The sequence below is a fragment of the Somniosus microcephalus genome, chromosome 14, assembly GCF_052327205.1.
Source record: "Somniosus microcephalus isolate GS21.2 chromosome 14, FLI_Smic_1.0, whole genome shotgun sequence".
Classification (NCBI taxonomy): Eukaryota; Metazoa; Chordata; class Chondrichthyes; order Squaliformes; family Somniosidae; genus Somniosus; species Somniosus microcephalus.
In genome coordinates, this window is record NC_141000.1 from 123,292,156 (window position 1) to 123,315,772 (window position 23,617).

Genomic DNA, 23,617 nt, shown 5'->3' on the forward strand with positions numbered 1-23,617 from the left:
GTAAACCTAACCCAACATCAAAGTCCCAGCTGAATCTGTTGTTAGCTTTGATTTCCCTCTCTCTCTCTCAGGTCTAGTATTACTTTCTTCCTTTGAAATATTTTTAATTCTGTCGCTGATGAGTTTTGTTTTATGCAAACGGTTAGATGGTACAGCGGGTAGTGATGGGCAGAAGGTTCTGGTAATCAAATTTACTCATTTAAGCTACAGTACGATTGTACCATTGTACAGTCAGTCAAAGTAGGTGTCGGCTGTGGCTCAGTGGGTCGCACTCTCCCGCCTATTGAGTCAGAAGGTTGTGGGTTCATAGTCCCACTCCAGAGACTTGAGCACAAAATCCAGGTTGACTCTCCAAGTACTAGTGCTGAGGGAGTGCTGCACTGTCGGAGGTGCCGTCTTCCCCTTTAGACGTTAAACCGAGGCCCCGTCTGCCCACTCAGGTGGACGTTAAAGATCCCACGGCACTATTTCGAAGAAGAGCAGGGGAGGTGTCCTGGGGCCAATATTTATCCCTTAACCAGCATCACTAAAACAGATTATCTGGTCCTTACCACATTGCTGTTAGTGGGATCTTTCAATGCAAAAAAAAATTGCCAATTGGTATTGACAATGAAAGAAAATAGCAGGTGACAATAACATCCAAGGCTGAAAAGAAGTGAACCTTTACAACCAATATTGAAAACTCTATTACGATAGCAAAATACTGCAGATGCTGGAAATCCGAAATAACAACAGAAAATGCTGGAAAAAATCAGCAGGCCAGGCAACATCCGTGGAGAGAAATTAGAGTCAACGTTTCGGGTGAACCCTTTTTCAAAACCAATTATCCTGTTTTGAAAAAGGGTTTGACCCAAAACGTCGACTCTAATTTCTCTCCACGGATGTTGCCTGGCCTGCTGAGTTTTTCCAGCATTTTCTGTTGTTATTTTGAAAACTCTATTGCAGCTTTATGAAGAATCCTTCCACAGGCCAGGTCAACACTCTAATGCCTGTTTTATTAGAGTGAGCCACACCATTGGGGAGGAACTGGCTAGCAAAGCATAAAATTCATTAGCTCCATCTTCACTGGTCTAATGAGGCTCACATACTGCTCCGCAGCACCACCTCAAAAAAAAGGGGAACATTTCTTTACTGCAAAATGTCTGCGTCTTCATGGCCAGCCCTCCTCACGATGCTAACAAGGTTCCAACACTGAACGTGCAGCCTTATAACATAACCTTATTTCCATGCAGCCCACTACTGATTAGCATTGCTGCTTCAGTACCTCCATCTTCTGAAAGTCACTCTTTCTCTCTCTTTCCTCCTTTACCTCTTTCTCTCCCCTTCATGATTTCTGTTTCTCTTTTTCTCTCTCCACCACTTCCTTCTCTCCTCCTTCACTTCGGCTTCTCTTGAACTGTTAATGGGGAAGCCTACAGGCAAATAGGAGGGTGTATTCAAAGAAGGTATTTGTTACGATACAAAAGCAAAATACATACCCCTAAAAGGAAAAGGCTCAATTTGTGCAAGTTAAGCAACAAATGAGGTCGGAGACAGTAACAAGCTAGAAGTCAAGGCTTACACAAATACAAGGAAAAGTGGAAATCCGGAGGGCTGGGAGAGCTGTTAAAAGCGACAAAGGGATACAAAGAAAGTTATAAGAAGTGCAAAATGGAATATGAAAAAAACTTGCAAGGGATATCAAAGCTAACAGAAAAAGTTTTTATAGATTTATGAAGAAAGAGAGTAGTGAAGGGGAATGTGGGCCCTTTATTGGACTCTGGGGGAATCAAAGGATATGGAGATCGGGCGGGAAAGTGGAGTTGAGGTCGATGATCAGCCATGATCTTATTGAATGGCGGAGCAGGCTCGAGGGGCCGTATGGCCCACTCCTGCTCCTATTTCTTATGTTCTTATGTTCTTAAAGACTGATGCAAGTGAGACTATAATGGATAATAAGGAAATGGCAGACTTAGTAAATGAGTACAATAGCAAAATACTGCGGATGCTGGAAATCCAAAATAACAACAGAAAACGCTGGAAAAACTCAGCAGGCCAGGGCGGCATCCGTGGAGAGAGAAACAGAGTTAACGTTTCAGGTCGAAGACCCTTCGTCAGAACTGGAAAAAAGCAGGAAATGGAAAGCAAGTTTAGGGGCTGTGAAAAGGGGGAGGGGATGAAGGAACAAAAGGGAAGGTCAGTGATAGGATAGAAAGCAGGAGAGATTGAGAGACATTGAGAGACATTAAGAGATATTCAAGGTGAGAGGAGATGGTAATGGGGCAGGTTAAGGAACAAAGGATGGTTCTAGATGAAGTGTGAATTGCGCTGGCAGAATGAAGGACAGCTGCCGTGTGGGAGGGAAGAAAAAAAGGCCGAACAAAAAGTGTGGATAAAAAAAGAAAATATATATGTGTGATAGGGGCCGGAGTTATGATCTGAAATTGTTGAACTCTATGTTGAGTCCAGAGGGCTGTAGAGTGCCTAATCAAAAGATGAGGTGCTGTTCCTCGAGCTAATTTACTAATGTTCCTCATTAGTAAATGAGTACTTTGTATCTGTTTTCACAGTGGAGAAAGAGGACAAAATACCAGCTGAACAAGGGAACCTATATATAAGTCAAGGGTAGGAACAGTGGATTTAGTGCAAGTCATATTAAAGATCTGGAGAAAATAATGGGACTTAAGACAGACAAATCTCCAGGACCTAATGGTTTCCACCCTCGGTTATTAATTGAAATATGTGAGCAAATTGCAGATGCATTAGTCCAGGGAAAAGGAAGGGCATCCAAAGCTAGAGCTCCCAGGATGACTAAAGATGTAGAGGTTAAAATGAGACCAGAAAAAGGAGGCTTATGAAAATTGTAAGGTTCATAATGCAGTAGAGAACCAGGCTGAATATAGAAAGTACAGAGGAGATCTAAAAAAGGCAATAAGAGGGACAAAGAGAGAGTATGAGAATAGATTAGTAGCTAACATAAAAGTGAACCCAAAATTGTCTTTTGGCCACAATCTTCCAATCCTCCTTGGCTATGGGGTAGTGCCAGAGCACTGGAGGATTGCAAATTATGAGGGACTTAAGTTATGCAGAGAGACTGGAGAAGCTGGGATTAATCTCGTTAGAACAGAGACGGTTAAGAGGAGATTTGATAGAAGTATTCAAAATCATGAAGTGTTTTGATGGAGTAAAAAAGGAGAAACTGTTTCCAGTGGCAGAAGGGTCAGTGACCAAAGGACACAGGTGGTGATTGGCAAAAGAACCATGACAAAACATTTTTTTACGCAGCGAGTTGTTGTGATCTGGATTGCGCTGCCTGAAAGGGCGGTGGAAGCAGATTCAATAGTAACTTTCAAAAGAGGAATTGGATAAATACTTGAAGGGAGAAAAATTTGCAGGGCTGTGGGGAAAGAGCAGGGGGAGTGGGACTAATTGGAGAGCTCTACCAAAGAGCCGGCTCAGGCACGATGGGGTGAATGACCTCCTATTGTGCTGTATGATTCCATGATTCTATTTCCCTCTGCTCTCACTCCCTTGTTTCCCTCTCTCCTGTTTCCTTTCTCTGTCTCCTCTGTTATTACTTTCTCTGCTTCACATGTATTTCTTTCCTACTGTACATTCTATTTACCTCTGCTGTTTCTTTCTCCTCCTTCACTTGTCCCTCAGCTGGCACACCTTCCTCTTCCCTTGCTTCTCTCTCTCTCCATTCACTTATTCCCTTTCCTCTGTGACTTGGGTTTCTCTCTCTCGCCTTCTTACATAAGAAGTAGTAGAACATAAGAAGTAGGAGCAGGAGTAGGCCATACGGCCCCTCGAGCCTTGCTCTCTACTTCACTTCTGCTTTCCTCTCCCCGGTTCACCCATGCAGCTTTGTGTGTTTCACTCTTCTTATCTTTGTCTCCCTCTTTTCCTCTTCACCTTTATTTCTTTTTCTCTCGCTTTGCTTGTCACCCAATGTGATTCAACAAAGGAGGACAAAAGGATTAATTAAGAAAGGGAAAATAGAATATGAGAGTAAGCTTGCAGGGAACATAAAAACTGATTGTAAAAGCTTCTATAGATATGTGAAGAGAAAAAGATTGGTGAAGTCAAGCGTAGGTCCCTTGCAGTCAGAAGCAGGGGAATTTATAATGGGGAACAAAGAAATGGCTGACCAATTAAATACATACTTTGGTTCTGTCTTCACAAAGGAGGACACAAATAACCTCCCAGAGATGTCGGGGAACATAGCGTCTGATGAAAGGGAGGAACTGAAAGAAATCAGTATTTGTAGGGAAATGGTGTTAGGGAAATTGACGGGATTGAAGGCCGATAAATCCCCAGGGCCTGATAATCTACACCCTAAGGTAATTAAGGAAGTGGCCCTAGAAATAGTAGATGCATTGCTGATCATCTTCCAACATTCGATGGAATCTGGAACGGTACCCATGGATTGGAGGGTAGCTAATGTTACCCCACTATTCAAAAAAGGTGGTAGAGAGAAAACGGGGAATTACAGACCGGTAAGCCTGACATTGGTAGTGGGCAAAATGCTAGAGTCCATTATAAAAGATGTAATAGCAGAGCACTTGGAAAACAGTGACAGGATCGGACAAAGTCAACATGGATTTACAAAAGGTAAATCGTGTTTGACTAATCTACTGGAATTTTTTGAGGATGTGACTAGTAAAATAGATAAGGGAGAACCACTGGATGTGGCGTATTTGGACTTTCAAAAGGCTTCCGATAAGGTCCCGCATAAGAGATTAGCGTGCAAAGTTAAGGCACGTGGGATTGGGGGCAAGGTATTGACTTGGATAGAGAACTGGTTGGCAGACAGAAAGCAAAGAGTTAGAATAAACGGGTCTTTTTCCGAGTGGCAGGCAGTGACTAGTGGGGTACCGCAGGGATCGGTCCTTGGACCCCAGCTATTCACAATATATATTAATGATCTAGACAAGGGAACTAGATGTAATATCTCCAAATTTGCAGACGACACAAAGCTGGGTGGGCGTGTGTGCTGTGAGGAGGATGCCGAGAAACTCCAGTATGATTTGGACAGGTTGGGTGATTGGGCAGAAGCATGACAGATGCAATATAACGTGGATAAATGCGAGGTTATCCACTTTGGTGTCAAAAACAGGAAGGCAGATTATTATCTGAATGGCAATAGATTGGGAGAAGGGGAAGTGCAACGAGACCTGGGTGTCCTTGTGCAACAGTCGCTGAAGGTAAGCATGCAGGTGCAGCAGGCGGTTAAGAAGGCAAATGGTATGTTGGCCTTCGTAGCGAGAGGGTTTGAGTACAGGAACAAGGATGTCTTGCTGCAGTTGTACAGGGCCTTGGTGAGACCACATCTTGAGTATTGTGTGCAGTTTTGGTCGCCTTATCTGAGGAAGCATGTTCTTGCCATGGAGGGAGTTCAGCGAAGATTCACCAGGCTGATACCTGGGATGGCAGGAATGACGTATGAGGAGAGATTGGGTCGATTGAACATAAGAACATAAGAAATAGGAGCAGGAGTTGGCCAATCGGCCCCTCGAGCCTGCTCCGCCATTCAATAAGATCATGGCTGATCTGATCCTAACCGCCAATCCACTATCACAAAACCATCTCCTGAATCTAACAGAATTAGACGCATGAAATAGGAGCAGGATCAGGCTACACGGCCCCTGGGCCCGCTCCGCTACCCACAGGGCCATGACCGATCCGAACCTAGACTCATGTCCAAATTCCTGCCCGCTCCCCGTAACCCTTAATTCCCTTTACTTCTAGGAAACTCTATTTCTGTTTTAAATTTATGTAATGATGTAGCTTCTACAGCTTTTTGGGGCAGCATATTCCATGGACCTACCACCCTCTGAGTGAAGTAGTTCCTCCTCGTCTCAGTTTTGAAAGAGCAGCCCCTTATTCTAAGACTATGCCCCCTAGTTCTAGTTTCACCCATCATCAGGAACATCTTCCCCGCATCCACCCGATCCAACCCCTTCACAATCTTATATGTTTCAATAAGATCGCCTCTCATTCTTCTGAACTCCAATGAGTAGAGTCCCAATCTACTCAACCTCTCCTCATATGTCCATCCCCTCATCCCCGGGATTAACCGAGTGAACCTTCTTTGTACTGACTCGAGAGTAAGTATGTCCTTTCTTAAGTATGGACACCAAAACTGTATGCAGTATCCCAGGTGCGGTCTCACCAATACCTTGTACAACTGAAGCAATACCTCCCTATTTTTATATTCTATCCCCCTAGCAATGAAAGCCAACATTCCATTGGCCTTCTTAATCACTTGCTGCACCTGCATACTAACCTTGGGCTTATACTCGCTGGAGTTTAGAAGAATGAGAGGGGATCTCATTGAAACTTATAAAATTCTGACAGGACTGGACAGACTAGATGCAGGAAGGATGTTCCCGATGGTCGGGGAGTCCAGAACCAGGGGTCACAGTCTAAGGATAAGGGGTAAGCCATTTAGGACAGAAATGAGGAGGAATTTCTTCACCCAGAGAGTGGTGAACCTGTGGAATTCTCTACCACAAAAGGCAGTTGAGGCCAATTCATTAAATATATTCAAGAAGGAGTTGGATATATTTCTTAAGGCTAAAGGGATCAAGGGATATGGGGAGAAAGCAGGGACAGGGTACTGAATTTGGATGATCAGCCATGATCGCATTGAATGGCGGAGCAGGCTCAAGGGGCCGAATGGCCTACTCCTGCTGCTATCTTCGATGTCACGATAATATTTTTGATGATACGTTATGTAAAGCAAATGGGTAGACATTTACGTGACAGAACAGATCAACATAGATACATGATGCAGATGAAATAATGTTTAGTGATGGCCTTATTTATATATATATATATATGTATATATATACAGACTGTCGGGGGGGAGCGAGGGACTGTAAGGAAAAGGTTAAATTCTTTATATTAACTTTTGCTTTTAAGTGAGTTGTTGTTGGCAGTGTTCAGTTAGTAACAGGGATTCCAGTCAGACAGTGTTTTAAGGTGAGGCCTCAGAACCTGTCTCTGTTAGCTCTAGACCTGAAAAGGCACCTGCCATAGATCTGGAAAATTATGGGGGGAATTATTCTTGTTAAAACTGAAATCCAGCTAATTGGATGAGCTAATACTTGGAAAGATACGGGCCCTCGCGTAACTAGGGTGAAAGAAAGGTATAAAAAGAGGGGGGTGGGGGTTAGAATAGAAACTTCAGATTACGACAAGGCTGGATCAACCTTTAACCCTTCAAGCTCAAAACCTGTGACTCGGTGAATTCTCTGAGAACTTGTAAACTAAGCGTGCTAATTATTTGTGTAATTAATAGTGATAGCTTTTGCTGTATTATCTTGTGGAATAACTTATAAACTTATAAGTATAAAACATCCATTCTCTAACCCTCTCCTCCTTCAGTTCCCCCTTTCTCTCTTGTCCTCCATTTCTATTCCTCTCATCTTACTCATTTCCATTTATTACCCCTTAACTCCTGATAACACACAGTACAGAATAAGGAGTATATTACCCAAGGTTCGCTGTAATTTTTTTTTGGTGGGGGGGGGTGCCGCGCGGCCCCTTTAACGGGATGTGTGGCGCATTCAAAATTCTGTGCATGCGCATTTTTACTTCAATTTAAGTGCCGGTTCATTGGCTGCGCGGCACCCGGAGAGTGCTGCGCGGGACCCAGAGAGCACTGCGCGGGACCTGGTGAGCGCTGCGCAGGACCCAGAGAGCGCTGCGTGCAGCCATGCAGTTTACAGGGAACGTTGATATTGCCCCATTACTCTGGATAACACCAAGATTGTGCTGGTATCCATTCTGGATCCTGGATTTTTAAAAAATCATTTTAAAACACTTACCGATAACGCAGCAGTGTGGCTGCAGGCAGATTCAACAACTGCAGTCGGCCAAAGTAAAAAAAAAAGCTTCAGAAAGAGAGATGCGCGTCAGCTCATGGTGAATGCACAGCCGCGGAAATTATGTGCCGTTAATTGCAGGCTGCAGCTGAATCAACTTAAGGACAACTTCACCTACCTCAAGATTCAAGGCATTGAAAGCTTCTGCCGTGGCTCTGGCAGGAGCTATTAGCAGAACAGGCTCCCTTATTCAGACCTCGTCTTGTACGGAGGCCTCTGCTTGGCACTGACCTAATTTTGTCCGTGCTGGAGTAAGGGGGGGGGGGGCGCGGGGGAGGGGAGAGGGGTGGTGGGAATAATCCCTGGATTTCTAACACACAGTCAACTTGAGTCGCTTTTGAGCGCAGATCTAGGAGCTGACAGACAAGATCCACACGGAATTCTGTCACTGAGGACTCTGCGGATGAGATAAAGGAATGATTTTTTTTCTCATTTAAATCTTCCGACTGGCTACAGGCTTTGCTTGTTCCCTCCTTTGCGCTCACTCTTCATTTGCCTAATTGAGTCAGTGACGACCTCAAGTGGAAGATGGTCCAAGTGGAGATGAAGGAGCAGGCGTGAAGGCCACACGAAGGTGAAGATGGGTGCTCCTCGTTTAACCCAGAAAAAACAGCGAAATGTCACCTGTTTTTATTCTTCTTCAGTTTTCTCCGCTGCCTTGCTGACTCTTGCTGGGGTACGATTCCGTGGGCACCAGCAGTACCTCACTCAATTGGCCACTCTACATGTGGCGGGCGGTTTGAGCATGGGCAGAATCGTCCTCACCCAATGTCCACATCTTTTTTTTTAAACTGAGGTCTGGCAGGAACCTGAGCCAATTGTCACCACCACCGCCCCCCCCCCCCCCGCTTCCTAGCTGAGGGTGCTGAGGCCAACTATAGTAACCCTCAGTCGTGGCTCAGTGGGTAGCACTCTCGCCTGAGTCAGAAGGTTATGGGTTTCCCCACTCCAGAGACTCTAGTGCGGTGCTGAGGGAGTGCTGCACTGTCAGAGGTGCTGTCTTTCTGATGAGACGTTAAACCGAGGCCCCGTCTGCTCTCTCAGGTGGATGTAAATTTCGAAGAAGAGCAGGTGAGTTCTCCCCGGTGTCCTGGCCAATAATTATCCCTCAACCAACATCATTAAAAACCGGATGATCTGGTCATTATCACATTGCTGTTTGTGGGAGCTTGCTGTGCGCAAATTGGCTGCCGTGTTTCCTACATTACAACAGTGACTCCACTTCAAAAAGTACTCCATTGGCTGTAAAGCGCTTTGGGACATCTGCTGGTCGTGAAAGGTGCTGTAGAAATGCAAGACTTTCTTTTTTCCTTTTTAATTCAGCAGATCTTGGGGCAATGCTCATGTTCTGACGTGTCTGAGTAGCTGAAATTAAATGAGCAGGCGTGTCGCCTGCCAAACACTCTAACCGACACATCTGACTGCACAACGACCCAACACACCCCTCTTGAGAAATCCTCCCATTCTTGCCTTCACAAACAAACCTTTGTTAGGCTCAGTGTACTGTACGGAATAAGGAGTATGCTGAAAGCAGGGGATGGGGGACTGAGCGCGACTGCTCTTTCAAAGAGCCGGCACAGGCACGACGGGCTGAATGGCCTCCTGCCGTGCTGTACGTTTCTGCGATCCCTTTATTCCCCCTCTGCTGCTCTTGGCTTGTGCCCTTACACGTGTCGCACACATCAACTAAAAGTTGACACCTTTTCTACTTCTGGTGGACAAATGTAAGAAGTCACACAACACCAGGTTATAGTCCAACAGCTTTATTTGAAATCACAAGCTTTCGGAGCGCTGCTCCTTCGTCAGGTGACGAAGGAGCAGCGCTCCGAAAGCTTGTGATTTCAAATAAAGCTGTTGGACTATAACCTGGTGTTGTGTGACTTCTTACATTTGTCCACCCCAGTCCAACTCCGGCATCTCCACACCATGGCTACTTCTGGTGGAGCACCTTTTGTGAAAATCTAAGTGTAAATTCCTGTCCCTGTACAGAGCTGACACTGAGACACAGGCAAGCTGTACAGTCCCGGGCAGGAGTGAATTCTTCTCTTTACCTATTGTCCTGAACTAGCTGCTCGCAGTGTCAGCTGTGGCTCAGTGGATAACACTCTTGATGTGCCATCAATAACTCAAGGACAAGAAGTTAAAGGATTCAACTGAAGGCTTTTAATCGCTAAGAACATTGCACGCCATTCCACGTCGGATTCGTCTGGCAGAATGACTCATACAGCTCTTGAGACCTTTATATGACAAAAGACAGGGGCGGAGCCAATACACACAATAGGGGAAAAGGGGGCGGTACACACAATACAATGCAGGTAAAACACAGGGGCTGATGAAGACATATATTTCATCACAACTCTCACCTCTGTAGCCCAGAAAGGGTAGTGGGTTCAAATCCCACGCCAGAGGTTTGAGCACAAATTCATTGTGGTCTCTGGGAGCTTGCTGTGTGCAAATTGACTGCTGCATTACAAAATGACTACATTGCAAAAAGTACTTCATTGGCTGTAAGGCACTTTGGGATGTCCTGAAGCTGTGAAAGGCGTCATATAAATGCAAGTTCTTTCTAATCATTCTTTCTACCAGAGGCACTGTAGCGGTATTGGTGGGAGGGTGATGCGGGGAGAGATGGAAGTTACCTAGGGTTCCTGTGAGCCCTGCTCGAAAGTGCACACGATCACCATCCAAACTCTATTGTTTAAGTGTAATATATGGCGCAATGAGCATTTGCGCAGACAAGACACTTGCTGACTATACAAACCGTGGGCACCTTACCCAGTGCCCTGTGCTGGTAGACTGTGTGGCTTCAGTAGTAAGAACATAAGAAATAGGAGCAGGAGTCGGCCATTCGGCCCCTCGAGCCTGCTCCGCCATTCAATAAGATCATGGCTGGTCTTCTGCCTCAACTCCATTCACTGGCCCTATCGCCATATCCCTTGATGCCCTTGCTAGTCAGAAATCTATCGACTTCTGTTTTGAATACCCAATGACTGAGCCTCCACAGCCCTCTGGGGTAGAGAATTCCAAAGATTCACCACCCTCCGTGTGAAGAAATTTCTTCTCATCTCAGTCCTGAATGGCCTACCCTTTATCCTGAGGCTGTGGCCCCTGGTTCTAGACTCCCCAGCCAAGGGAAACATTCTCCCAGCGTCCGTCCTATCAAGCCCTGAAATAATTTTATATGCTTCAATGAGATCCTCTCTCATTCTTCTGAATTCAAGAGAATACAGGCCTAGTTTTCTCAATCTCTTCTCATACGACAGTCCTGCCAACCCATATACAAACTGCACGTCGCGCACAATCTGCTCTTAAACATATGCAGCCCAGATAGACAGTAAAATCACAATGCACAGACCATAATAGACCAGCGATCACAGTTATACACCATATGAACTTCGCTTTCACATTTCATTGATCCATCCAAACCCCACAATTAGATTCCAGCCTGTAACTCACTCCCGGCTATCTGTTTTTCTATATATAAACCCCCCGAACCCCTCGATTAGATTCCAGCCTGTAACTCACTACCGGGTATCCATTATTATATATATAAACCCCCCCGAACCCCTCGATTAGATTCCAGCCTGTAACTCACTCCGGGGTATCTGTTATTCTGTATATAAACCCCCCAAACCCCTCGATTAGATTCCAGCCTGTAACTCACTCCCGGGTATCTGTTATTCTATATATAAACCCCCCAAACTCCTCGATTAGATTCCAGCCTGTAACTCACTCCCGGGTATCTGTTATTCTATATATAAACCCCCCCGAACCCCTCAATTAGGTTCCAGCCTTTAACTCACTCCCGGGTATCTGTTATTCTATATATAAACCCCCCGAACCCCTCGATTAGATTCCAGCCTGTAACTCACTCCCGGGTGTCCACCATTCTCGCTTTGTCCCAATTATTCTTCTGCCTTGTGATATGATGTGTTCAGCACAGTTTCCATGAAGCTGTAACCCTGCTACAATCCCAGTGCTACTCTCACTCTAAATTATTAATAGCTGCAATCTAACTTCAGTACACGAAGTGAGCCAGGGCCTCTCACTTTGATTGTGACCGATACTGAAATCGATTTTCGATTTGCGTTTAGCATTCACTCAGTTTCTTTTCCTGGTAATACTGAGCTGTAGCATCAGTAGAAAAAAAATCGAGAACTGTAAGGCAGGATTGCCAGGCCATTATATGTACCACTTTAAGAAAAACAGGCCTGACCTCCCTGTGAACCCGGGAGGTAGAAGTGTTAGCGTAGTGGGGGCTGGCTGTGGAATGTCAAGACTGCTTCTGCTATGGCGGTTTCTTAATATACGGACGTCAGTTTAAGAAGTATTCTTAGGGGTTCCTCATTCGCCCTATAGCTTGTCCGTGCCTTTATAGGCAATAGCTACTGACCATACAATTCCCAAAGAAGCCAAGGTCGTATCCTCTTTACAATTCCTTTATTCGTGAATTTCTGTGCTCATCGACATGAGGCTAGTTTTCCCCGAGCACTCCCAGACAAGGTGGTCATTCCAACCCTCCAGGATTGCCCTGGAGCCTCCAGGAATTGAAGATTGATCTCCAAGACACTGCTGTGAGCAGAAATCCCGGGAGTAAAATCGAAGGGGGTGTGAACAAATTGTTTTTTTTAATTTTTCTTTAAACGCTTTCATTTATTAGTTATAAAAAATATTGGAAACTGCGGGGGTGGGGGGGGGCGGGTTGGGGGAGACAAAAGCCGCTTGACTGACAGTCAAGAATCATCCAATCGGGTGATGTTCGCTTTCCCATTGGCCGAGGGAAGTCGGGGCGTCGCGAGGATGGGCGTGTCGGGCGACCAATGGCGGGAGCGAGGGGGTTTGGTGGGTCGAGGTGGGAGATTGTGTGATGTAACCTCCAGGAATTAATCCAGGCAGAGTTGGCGACCCCCTACTCCCAGGACTTGTACAGCGTGGTGAAGTTCGGAGTAAAGCTTCAGCCGCAATGCCCCAACCTCAGAAAAGCATCCATCTTTCCATTTGTGCACCAGGCTCCTGTCTCTCTGAGTCAAAGGGAAAGGTTAGTGCTGATTAAGGACAGATTAATGCCATTGGGAACCGGATCGAGAACTGCTCGAACACATGCCGCATGGGACTCTGAGCAGCTGGCAAAGAGCGGACACTCTCACCATATCAGTCTGGGTTGGGTTGAAAAGAAGAAAGAACTTTTTACAACCTCACAACATCCCAAAGCGTTTCACAGCCAATCAAATACTTTTATTTTATTCGTTCCTGGGATGTGGGCGTCGCCGGCAAAGCCAGCATTTATTGCCCATCCCTAGTTGCCCTTGAGAAGGTGGTGGTGAGCCACCTTCTTGAACCGCTGCAGTCCGTGTGGTGAAGGTGCTCCCACAGTGCTGTTAGGGAGGGAGTTCCAGGATTTTGACCCAGCGAAGATGAAGGATCGGCGATATATTTCCAAGTCAGGATGGTGTGTGACTTGAAGGAGAACTTAGAGGTAGCAGTGTTCCCATGCGCCTGCTGCCCTTGTCCTTCTAGGTGGAAGAGATCGCGGGTTTGGGAGGTGCTGCCGAAGAAGCTTTGGCAAGTTGCTGCAGTGCACCTTGTAGATGGTGCACACTGCAGCCACGGTGCACCGCTGGTGGAGGGAGTGGATGTTTAAGGTGGTGGATGGGATGCCAATAAAGCGGACTGGTTTGTCCTTGATGATGTCGAGCTTCTTCAGTGTTTTGAAGCTGCACTCATCCAGGCAAGTGGAGAGTATTCCATCACACTCCTGACTTGTGCCTTGTAGAAGGTGCACTCGCCACAGAATAACCAGCCTCTGACCTGCTCTTGTAGCCACAGTATTTATGTGGCTGGTCAATGGTGACCCCCCAGAATGTTGATGTTGGGGTATTTGACGATGGTAATGCCGTTGAATGTCAAGAGGCGGTGGTTACACGCTCTCTTGTTGGAGATAGTCATTGCCTGGCACTTGTGTGGCGCGAATGTTATTTGCCACTTATCAGCCCAAGCCTGAATGTCGTCCAGGTCTTGCTGCATGTGGGCATGGACTGCTTCATTATCTGAGGAGTTGCAAATGGAACTGAACACTGTGCAATCATCAGCGAACATCCGCACTTCTGAACTAGGGAAGGTCATTGATGAAGCAGCTGAAGGTGGTTGGGCCTAGGATACTGCCCTGAGGAACTCCTGCAGCGATGTCCTGGGGCTGAGATGATTGGCCTCCAACTACCACAACCATCTTCCTTTGTGCTAGGTATGATTCCAGCCATTGGAGAGTTTTCCTCCTGATTCCCATTGACTTCAATTTTACTAGGGTTCCTTGATGCCACACTCGGTCAAATGTTACCTTGATGTCAAGGGCAGTCACTCTCACCTCACCTCTGGAATTCAACTCCTTTGTCCATGTTTGGACCAAGGCTGTAATGAGGTCTGGAGCCGAGTGGTCCTGGCGGAACCCAAACTGAGCATCGGTGAACAGGTTATTGGTAAGTTCCACTTGATAGCACTGTCGATGACACCTTCCATCACTTTGCTGATGATTGAGAGTAGACTGATGGGGCGGTAATTGGCCGGGTTGGATTTGTCCTGCTTTTTGTGGACAGGACATACCTGGGCAGTTTTCCACATTGTCGGATAGATGCCAGTGTTATAGCTGTACTGGAACAGCTAGTTCTGGAGCACACGTCTTCAGCACGATAGCCGGGATGTTGTTGGGGCCCATAGCCTTTGCTGTATCCAGTGCGCTCAGCCGTTTCTTGATATCATGTGGAGTGAATCGAATTGGCTGAAGAATGGCTTCTGTGATGGTGGGGACCTCGGGAGTAGGCCGATATGGATCATCCACTCGTTACTTCTTGCTGAAGTTGGTTGCAAACGCTTCAGCCTTGTCTATTGCACTCACGTGCTGGGCTCCACCATCATTGAGGATGGTGATGTTCTTGGAGCCTCCTTCTCCCGTTAGTTGTTTAATGGTCCACCACCATTCACGACTGGATGTGGCAGGACTGCAGAGCTTTGATCTGATCCGTTGATTGTGGGATCGCTTAGCCCTGTCTATAGCATGCTGCTTCCGCTTTTTAGCATGCATGTAGTCCTGTGTTGCAGCTTCCTCAGAATGGCACCTCAATTTTATGTCCACCTGGTGCTGCTCCTGGCATGCTCTTCTACACTCGTTGTTGAACCAGGGTTGGTCCCCTGGCTTGATGGTAATGGTAGAGTGAGGGATATTCTGGGCCATGAGGTTACAGATTGTGGTGGAATATAATTCTGCTGCTGCTGATGGCCCACAGCGCCTCATGGATGCCCAGTTTTGAGCTGCTAGATCTGTTCTGAATCTATCCCATTTAGCACATTGGCAGTGCCACACAACACGATGGAGGGTGGCCTCAGTGTGAAGACAGGACTTCATCTCCATAATGACTGTGTGGTGGTCACTGCTACCAATACTGTCATGGACAGATGCATCTGCGACAGGTAGATTGGTGAGGACGAGGCCAAGTAGGTTTTTCCCCTCATGTTGGTTCTCTCACCACCTGCCGCAGTCCTAATCTGGCAGTTATGTCCTTCAGGACTTGGCCAGTCGTGGTGCTACCCACATTGAAGTCCCCCACCCAGGGTACATTCCGTGCCCTAGCTACTCTCAGTGCTTCTTCCAAGTGGTGTGGAGGAGTACTGACTCATCAGCTGAGGGAGGGCGGTAGGTGATAATCAGCAGGAAGTTTCCTTGCCCATGTTTGGCCTGATAGATGAGACTTCATGGGGTCCGGAGTCAATGTTGAGGACTCCCAGGGCCACTCCTTCCCGACTGTATACCACTGTGCCGCCACCCCTGGTGGGTCTGTCCAGCTGGTGGGACAGAACATACCCAGGGATGGTGATGAAGGAGTTCGGGACATTGGCTGAAAGGTATGATTCTGTGACTATGACTATATCAGGCTGTTGCGTGACTAGTCTGTGGGACAGCTCTCCCAATTTTGGCACAAGTCCCCAGATGTTGGTGAGGAGGACTTTGCAGGGGCGACTGGGCTGGGTGTGCCGTTGTGGTGAAGAAGCCAATGCCGGGCAGTCCGTCCAGTTTTATTCTCATCACCGTTTCTTGTAGCGGTTTGTTACACCTTGCTAGGCCATTTCAGAAGGCAGTTAAGAATCAACCACATTGCTGTGGGTCTGGAGTCACATACAGGCCAGGGACGGCAGATTTCCTTCCCTAAAGGACATTAGTGAACCGTTGGGTTTTTATGACAATCCAGTAGTTTTTCTGGTCATCATCACTGACACTCAATTTATTAATTAACTGAATTTAAATTCCCCAGCTACTGTGGTGGGATTTGAACTCACGTCTCACAGATTATTAGTCCAGGCCTCTAGGGTTCCTAGTCTAGTAACATAACCACTATGCTACCGTACCCTTTTGAAGCGTTCTTACAATTTGCACACAGCAAGCTCCCACAAACAACAATGTGATAATGACCAGATAAGCTGTTTGGTTGAGGGATCAATATTGGCCAGGTCACCGGGGAGAACTCCCCTGCTCTTCTTCGAAATAGTGCCGCGGGATCTTTTACATCCTCCTGAGAGAGCAGACAGGGCCTCGGTTTAACGTCTCATCTGAAAGACAGTGCAGCGCTCCCTCAGCACTGCACTGGGCGTGTCAGCCTGGATTATGTGTTCAGGTCTCTGGAGTGGGACTATGAACCCACAGCCCGTGGACTCAGAGACGAGAGTCTACACACTGAGTCACAGCTGGGCACTGACATTTTAAAACAGGTCCCAAGGATAAAAGGCCAGTGTTGAACCCGCTGTAGGACCAATTCACCTCACAAATGCTCTATTTCAGTTTGAACAGAACAAGATTCAGACAGTAACTAACGTGATCCGCAGCCTTTGCCATTTTTTATTTATTTATTGTTACTTAAAGGAGTATGCGAGGTCTCAAATAAATGTTTGACAAACTTTGTTGCTTATTTCTTTTAAAAACACACAACTTAATTATGTAAATGACATCACTCTCGCACCTCTCTACCTAGGGTAGAGAGAAACTTTTTCCGCTGGTGGGAGAGTCTCCAACAAGGGGACATATCCTTAAAATCAGAGCCAGGCCATTCAGGAGAGAAGTTAGGAAACAGTTCTTCACGCAATGGGTGGGAGACGTGTGGAACTCTCTCCCACAAACAGCAGTAGATGCTCGCTCAATTAATTAATAATTTTAAATCTGAGGTTGACAGATTTTTGCTAGACAAGGGTATTAAAGGACATGGAGCCAAGGTGAGCAGTGTGATGAAATATATGTCTTCATCAGCCCCTGTGTTTTACCTGCATTGTATTGTGTGTACCGCCCCCTTTTCCCCTATTGTGTGTATTGGCTCCGCCCCTGTCTTTTGTCATATAAAGGTCTCAAGAGCTGTATGAGTCATTCTGCCAGACGAATCCGATGTGGAATGACGTGCAATGTTCTTAGCGATTAAAAGCCTTCAGTTGAATCCTTTAACTTCTTGTCCTTGAGTTATTGATGGCACATCAAGCAGATGGAGTTAGAATACAGACCAGCCATGGTCTCAGTGAATGGTGGAACGGGCTTGAGGGGCTGAATGGCTGACTCCTGTGTTTCTTTCTCCCTAGATGAAGAAAGATTTTGCTAAATATTTCCCCCCTCCCCATGAAATGTGGTCCCCTTTAAGGAGTGAAGCGTCTCTACTACACACTGCTTTGCAAAAGAAAATCAAGGGCAATTTTATTTTTCTTAAATTTGTAATAAGAACAGAAGTTTGGGGAAAAATACAGCAGAATTGGTGTTTGATAGATTAATAACGGGTTAAAGATTCAGGTGATCCCTTCATCAGAGCGTGATCCTTGGTCTGCACTGAGTTAGTTGATCTCAAGACAAGGTAGTAGAATTGGCCTCAGTTTTGGAGCAGCGGAAGGGAGGGAGGGGACATTACCTCGTGTTCCCTCTCCTGATCAATCTCCAGCCACTCCTTCCAGAAAGAGCAAGTGAGAAGACAGAATCAGGCTCAGCTGTGAAGACTTTCAGAGTTGAACAGCCCGCCAGTACTCACGCTCTAAACCCCACCCGCGAAGCCTGGCCACTTGGGAAGGTGACCACCGTGTTTGGAGTCAGCGCCTTCAGGCAGAGGAGCGCTAGAGGTGGTGGTTGGAGTGCCGCAGTGAGAGACTATCCGTGTGTCAGGGAAATGTTCCCACCTCCTGTGGGTGAACTGCATTTACAGATCTCCCGTCACACAAGCCCAAGTAATTACGCAATATTCCCGTTAAGTCGAATACAGAGAAAAGATATTTTTGCACAACTGACCTTTGGTTGTATGTCCAACAGGCTTTCCCTCTCAGTGACACAGAGGGGGGTTTCAGCTCCTGCTTGCTACTGCCTTCCTGCCCTGGATACTGTGCATATGTGGCTATCCAATGAGGACAGGATTGGACTCAGTTCCCCCCCCGCTCCCTTTTCTCCAAGTTAATTAGTCTGTTGACACCATCTTGTCTTGTACACGTGTCAGCCGTGGCTCAGTGGGTAGCACTCTCGCCCCTGAGCTGTGAAAGTTGTGGGCTCAAGTCCCACTCCAGACACTTGAGCACAAAATCTCGGCTGACACTCCAGTGCAGTGCTGAGAGGGTGCTGCGCTGCCGGAGGTGCCGTCTTTCAGATGAAATGCCTGCCCTCTCACGTCCACAAAGATCCCGCAGCACCATTTTGAAGAAGAGCAGAGGAGTTCTCTGTATCCTGGCCAATATTTATCCCTCAATTACCATCATGATAATCTGGTCATTATCTCATTGCTGTTTGTGGGAGCTTGCTGTGTGCAAATTGGCTGCCGCGTTTCCCACTTTACAACAATATTAATTCTTTGGCTGTGAAGTACTTTGGGACGCCCTGAAGTTGTGAAAGGCGCTATATAAATACAAGTTCTTTCGTCTTATACACATGGGTGAGGCGTTGAAGTGGTTTCAGCATCCATGGAAGGCAGAGAGACTCAGTGTTATCTGAAGAAAAATATTACTGTTGCATGTTTGCTACTCTGATCTAGGAGTCTGGCACTTGATAAAGTATATTATAGGGCTGGTCTAATGCACAGATTACTCAAGATTTAAACTTTGCTCCACTGAGTGTGGAATGAGTGGAGTGATGTATAATTTGAAAGAAAGCCAAGCTTTGAAAGATCAGTTTATCAGCTGCAGCACAAACTCTCCTGACAGGCGATACAGGCAGCTGGTTCCAGAACATGATCCTCTCCGCAAACTCGTCCCAGAGGCAACTTCAGATTGCATTTTCTTAATGACTTTTTTGTGTTCGTCAAAGTTACTAGAATCATAGAATCATACAGCACAGAAGGTGGCCATTCGGCCCATCATGCCTGTGCCGGCTCTTTGAAAGAGCTATTAATTAGTCGCAATCCCCTGCTGTTTCCCCACAGCCCTGCAAATTTTTCCATTTCAGGTATTTATCCAATTCCCTTTTCAAAGTTGCGACTGAATCTGCTTTTAGAAACAATAATCAGGGACAAAATTAACAGTCACTTGGACAAGTATGGATAAATTAAGGAAAGCCAGCACAGATTTGTTAAAGGCAAATCGTGTTTAACTAACTTGATTGAGTTCTTTGATGAGGTAACAGAGAGGGTTGATGAGGGTAATGCAGTTGACGTAGTGTACATGGATTTCCAAAAGGCATTCAACAAAGTGCCACATAATAGGCTTGCCAGCAATGTTGAAGCCCGTGGAATAAAAGGATCAGTGGATGCATGGATATGGAATTGGTTAAGTGACAGGAAACATAGTGGTGAACGGTTGTTTTGCGGACTGGAGGAAGGTATACAGCAGTGTTCCCCAGAGATTGGTTCTAGGACCACTGCTTTTCTTGATATGGGTGTACAGGGTACAATTTCAAAATTTGTAGATGACACAATACTTGAAAGTATAGTGAACAGTGAGGAGGATAGTGATAGACTTTTGGAAGACATAGACAGGCTGGTGGAATGTGCGGACACGTGGCAGATGAAATTTAATGCAAAAAGATGCAAAGTGATACATTTTAGTAGAAAGAATGAGGAGAGGAAATATAAACCAAATGGTACAATCCTAAAGGGGGTGCATGAACAGAGAGACCTGGGGGTATATGTGCACAAATCGTTGAAGATGGCAGGGCAGGTTGAGAAAGCAGCTAAAAAAGCATACAGGATACTGGGCTTCATAAATAGAGGTATAGAGTACAAAAGCAAGGAAGTTATGATGAACCTGTATAAAACACTGGTTCAGCCTCAACTGGAGTATTGTGTCCAATTCTGGGCACCGCACTTTAGGAAGGATGTGAAGGCCTTAGATAGGGTGCAGAAATTATTTACAAGAATGGTTCCAGGGATGAGGGACTTCAGTTATGTGGATAGACTGGAGAAGCTGGGGTTGTTCTCCTTAGAGCAGAGAAGAATGAGAGGAGATTTGATAGAGGTGTTTAAAATTATGCGGGGTCTAGACAAAGTAGATAGTGTTGTGTCCGTGTGTTAATAGAGACACTGAAGACAGGAGTTGGTTTCACAGGTGTTTACTGAACAAAGTCTGGAGGGGAACTAACTGATACAACACAATATACAGGCTTATATAGCCCGAGTGGCCATTACCGGCATTACAGTACACAGGGGCTCTTAAAGGCACATACACTACAGATAGAGAGAAACTGTTCCCATTGGCAGAGGGGTTGAGAACCAGAGGACACAGATCTAAGGTGATTGGCAAAAGAACCAAAACTGTTTTACGCAGCGAGTGGTTAGGATCTGGAATGCACTGCCTGAGAGGGCGGTGGAGGCAGATTCAATCATGGCTTTCAAAAGGGAATTCGATAAGTGCCTGAAAGAAAGAAATTTGCAGGGCTACGGGGAAAGGGCGGGGGAGTGGGACTCACTGAAGTGCTCTTGCAGAGAGCCGGCACGACTGCAACGGGCTGAATGGCCTTCGTCCGAATTTTAAACATTCTATCATTCTATGCTTCCGCCATACTTTCAGGCAGCGCATTCTGTTAAGTCTGTGGGTTGTATTATAAATAATCACAGACTCCACTGTTAACAAAATAAAACACGTCTTTACTATTCAGAGGCTCGGGCGATTCTGCCCTAGTTAACGTATCACAACCCTTATATACTGGTGTGGTCACTATCGGTATTACAGTATACATGAGCCAATAGATAGTGCCACCCTAAAGTAGTGCTCTTAAAGGCGAACGGTTACATTCTATAGTTCCCTTAAAGGTAAACGGTTACATACACAACACTCCTCCCTTCCTAGCTTATTACTTACAGAATCCCGTTAAACATACAATCTTCAACTTTATATAAACAGTTTGCAGATATACTCTCGATGGAGTCAACGTCATATAACAGTTTACAAACATACTCTCAGTGGAATCAGTTTACAGGTTCAGTCTCTGTGGGAACAGTTCATAATTCAGTCTCTGGTATTAATTCGTTCCAGACAGCATCCTCCATAGCTTTTTTTTTTTTTTTAACAGCTTGTACTTTCGTCCTGTTGAACCAGCAGTGCGGACTTATACAACCCACTGGCTGTCTTGATAATGTCCCTGGATTTTTTTTTACAAATTTAGCACCTTTCGTAGTGTTCGGACTGAGGTAGTAGAAGTAATAATATTTTAAACAGTTATTATTTTCTGCTTCTTCTTTTTCTTTTCTGCCTTTTTGAAACTCTCCGAGCTCTTTTCCCGGCTGCCATCTGTAGCGCCACCAACTCTCTATGTTCCTTAGACCTTAAGTGCTTCCTCAGGATTTCAGCACTTTGGGAGTTCCCATCACAATTTGGGCAGACCACATCCTCATAACATTCGGTGTCACTCAACAGGTCAAAACCCTTCTTCAAGCAATCATATTCATCCTGCTCTTCCTCGGATGTCTGCCCTTCCTTCCCTCCTGGCCTCATTTGTGCGTTCAATCCTTTCCCTTCCTTCAGGGATTTCGTTATCAGGCTATTTAATCCTTCTACTGAAGTAGCTGTTTCCCCATTCTCCTGTTCCCCTGGACGTAATTCAGCGTACTCCTCCATTTCATCCATCATTTTCTCCAATGCTTTCATCTTCTCTTCCTCTTGTACTTTGGCTTCCAGTGCTTGGAGAAGTTGCGCCTCGATGCTCTCTAGCTCATGTTCAGGGCCCATTCCCAGTTGAAACTGTTCTTCAAGTCGGTCAACCTCGGTAATTGCCGCCTCATATTTGTCTTGGGCTTCCTTCCATATTTTTATGAGTTCTGCCATGTCTTTCACCTCTACATCCTCATCTATGTATGGAACTTCTACCGATGAGTCTGTCTTGGCCCTGAGCTCCTCAAGAATTTCCTGCAGCCTTTGGACTTCTTGCTCATGTTCAACCTTTAGTTGCTCATATACTTCCAACGAAACTAGCTTTTCGGAGGTTGCTGAGTTAACCCCCTCCAGAATTGTAGTCTGGGCCTGTTCATACTGTTTTTTCAACTTCTCGCACTCTGCTTGTAAGGAGTCGTAGAGAAGAACTGGAATAAAATCCTGGCTTCCTGAAGATTCCTCTTCATTTGTTTCTTTCGCAATTTCCTGTTGGAGTTCAGCCAAGGCTGCTATGCTATCTGCCTCTCGAAGTCTCACTGCCATCAACTCTTCTTTATTCTTGCAGTCCATCTCAGCCATTTCCCGTTTACTTTCATTTAACTGAGTGAGTAGTCCCTTATTTTGGGCTGAGAGATATTGCACCTTCTCATGTAGACCCTTGCACTCCTTCTCTGCTTGACATAGCTGATTACCGCTGATTTGGTTCTGCGTTTCAAGTTCCAACATCCTTTGCTTAGCTTCTTTCAGTTTCGCCCCTATAAGCTCCTCTTGCAACATGGCCACATTATTCTCATCAGGTAAAGAAGCGTTTCTCTTTTCCATGTCCAAGATTTGTTTCTGCATCTCCTTAAGAGCACCCTGTGATTCAACTTCTCTTAACTTTGCCTGCACTAGCTCCGTCTCTAATTGCAGAACAAAATCCTCAGTGCAGCGTGATTTGCCCTTCTGCTGTATCTCTAGATCATGCAAATATTCTAACCCCTGAACATCATCAGGGAGATGTGATCGGTAATTGGTCACGATGGCTCTATGGTCGCTCTCTGCTTGAGCCAGTAGGTTCTGTTGTCTTTCCAGACTCTCCCATTCGGTGTCATAGAACTTTTTCATTGTTTTCATCTCTTGTACGAGGCGGTAACTTAATTGTTCTAATTGTTGTTGTACTTTGAAATAGCGTTGAGTTCGAGCCCGGTGTTCCTCCGTAATGCATATGTCTGTAGCTTGAACAGACTCAGAATTCTCTGTCTTTATGCACGCCATCGATTTTCCAACCTTAGTCTGTGAGTTAATGTTAACCTTGTTTTTCATACATAAGCTGGACTTATCGTCTTCCGGCTCAGAGTCTGAGCTGCTTGTCTGCACCGAGTCCTCACTCGTCATTGCTTGTCGGTAGTGCCATTCCATGTCTATTTTCTTGATCCACTCCCGTCCTAGAAGTGGTGGTCCTCCCTCAGGTAGTACGTACAAATTCATTCTTGGGTGTACTTTACCCCTATCTCTCACCTTGACTCTTATTTTCCCCATGGGGTATACGCGATGCCCCGTGTATGTCTGTAATACGAACTTGGTATTTCTTAAGGGTATGTGAGAGAATAGTCGGTGGTAGTCCTTTTGGTTGATGACTGATACAGCTGATCCCGTGTCCAGCTCCATTCGTACTTGGACTCCAGCTA

At 45.8% G+C, this 23,617-nt stretch overlaps 1 long non-coding RNA gene across 1 annotated transcript in view; it reads right to left on the reverse strand.

The window, feature by feature from the left end:
• LOC147107890 (uncharacterized) overlaps positions 1 to 8,083 on the reverse strand; it is a 420,818-nt gene extending 412,735 nt beyond the window's left edge. The window contains exons 1-2 of the long non-coding RNA XR_015080907.1: positions 7,990 to 8,083; positions 1,310 to 1,412 (exon numbers count right to left, since the gene is read on the reverse strand). This is a non-coding gene — a long non-coding RNA (uncharacterized LOC147107890). The remainder of the gene's footprint in view (positions 1 to 1,309; positions 1,413 to 7,989) is intronic.
• Positions 8,084 to 23,617: the final 15,534 nt, after the last annotated feature.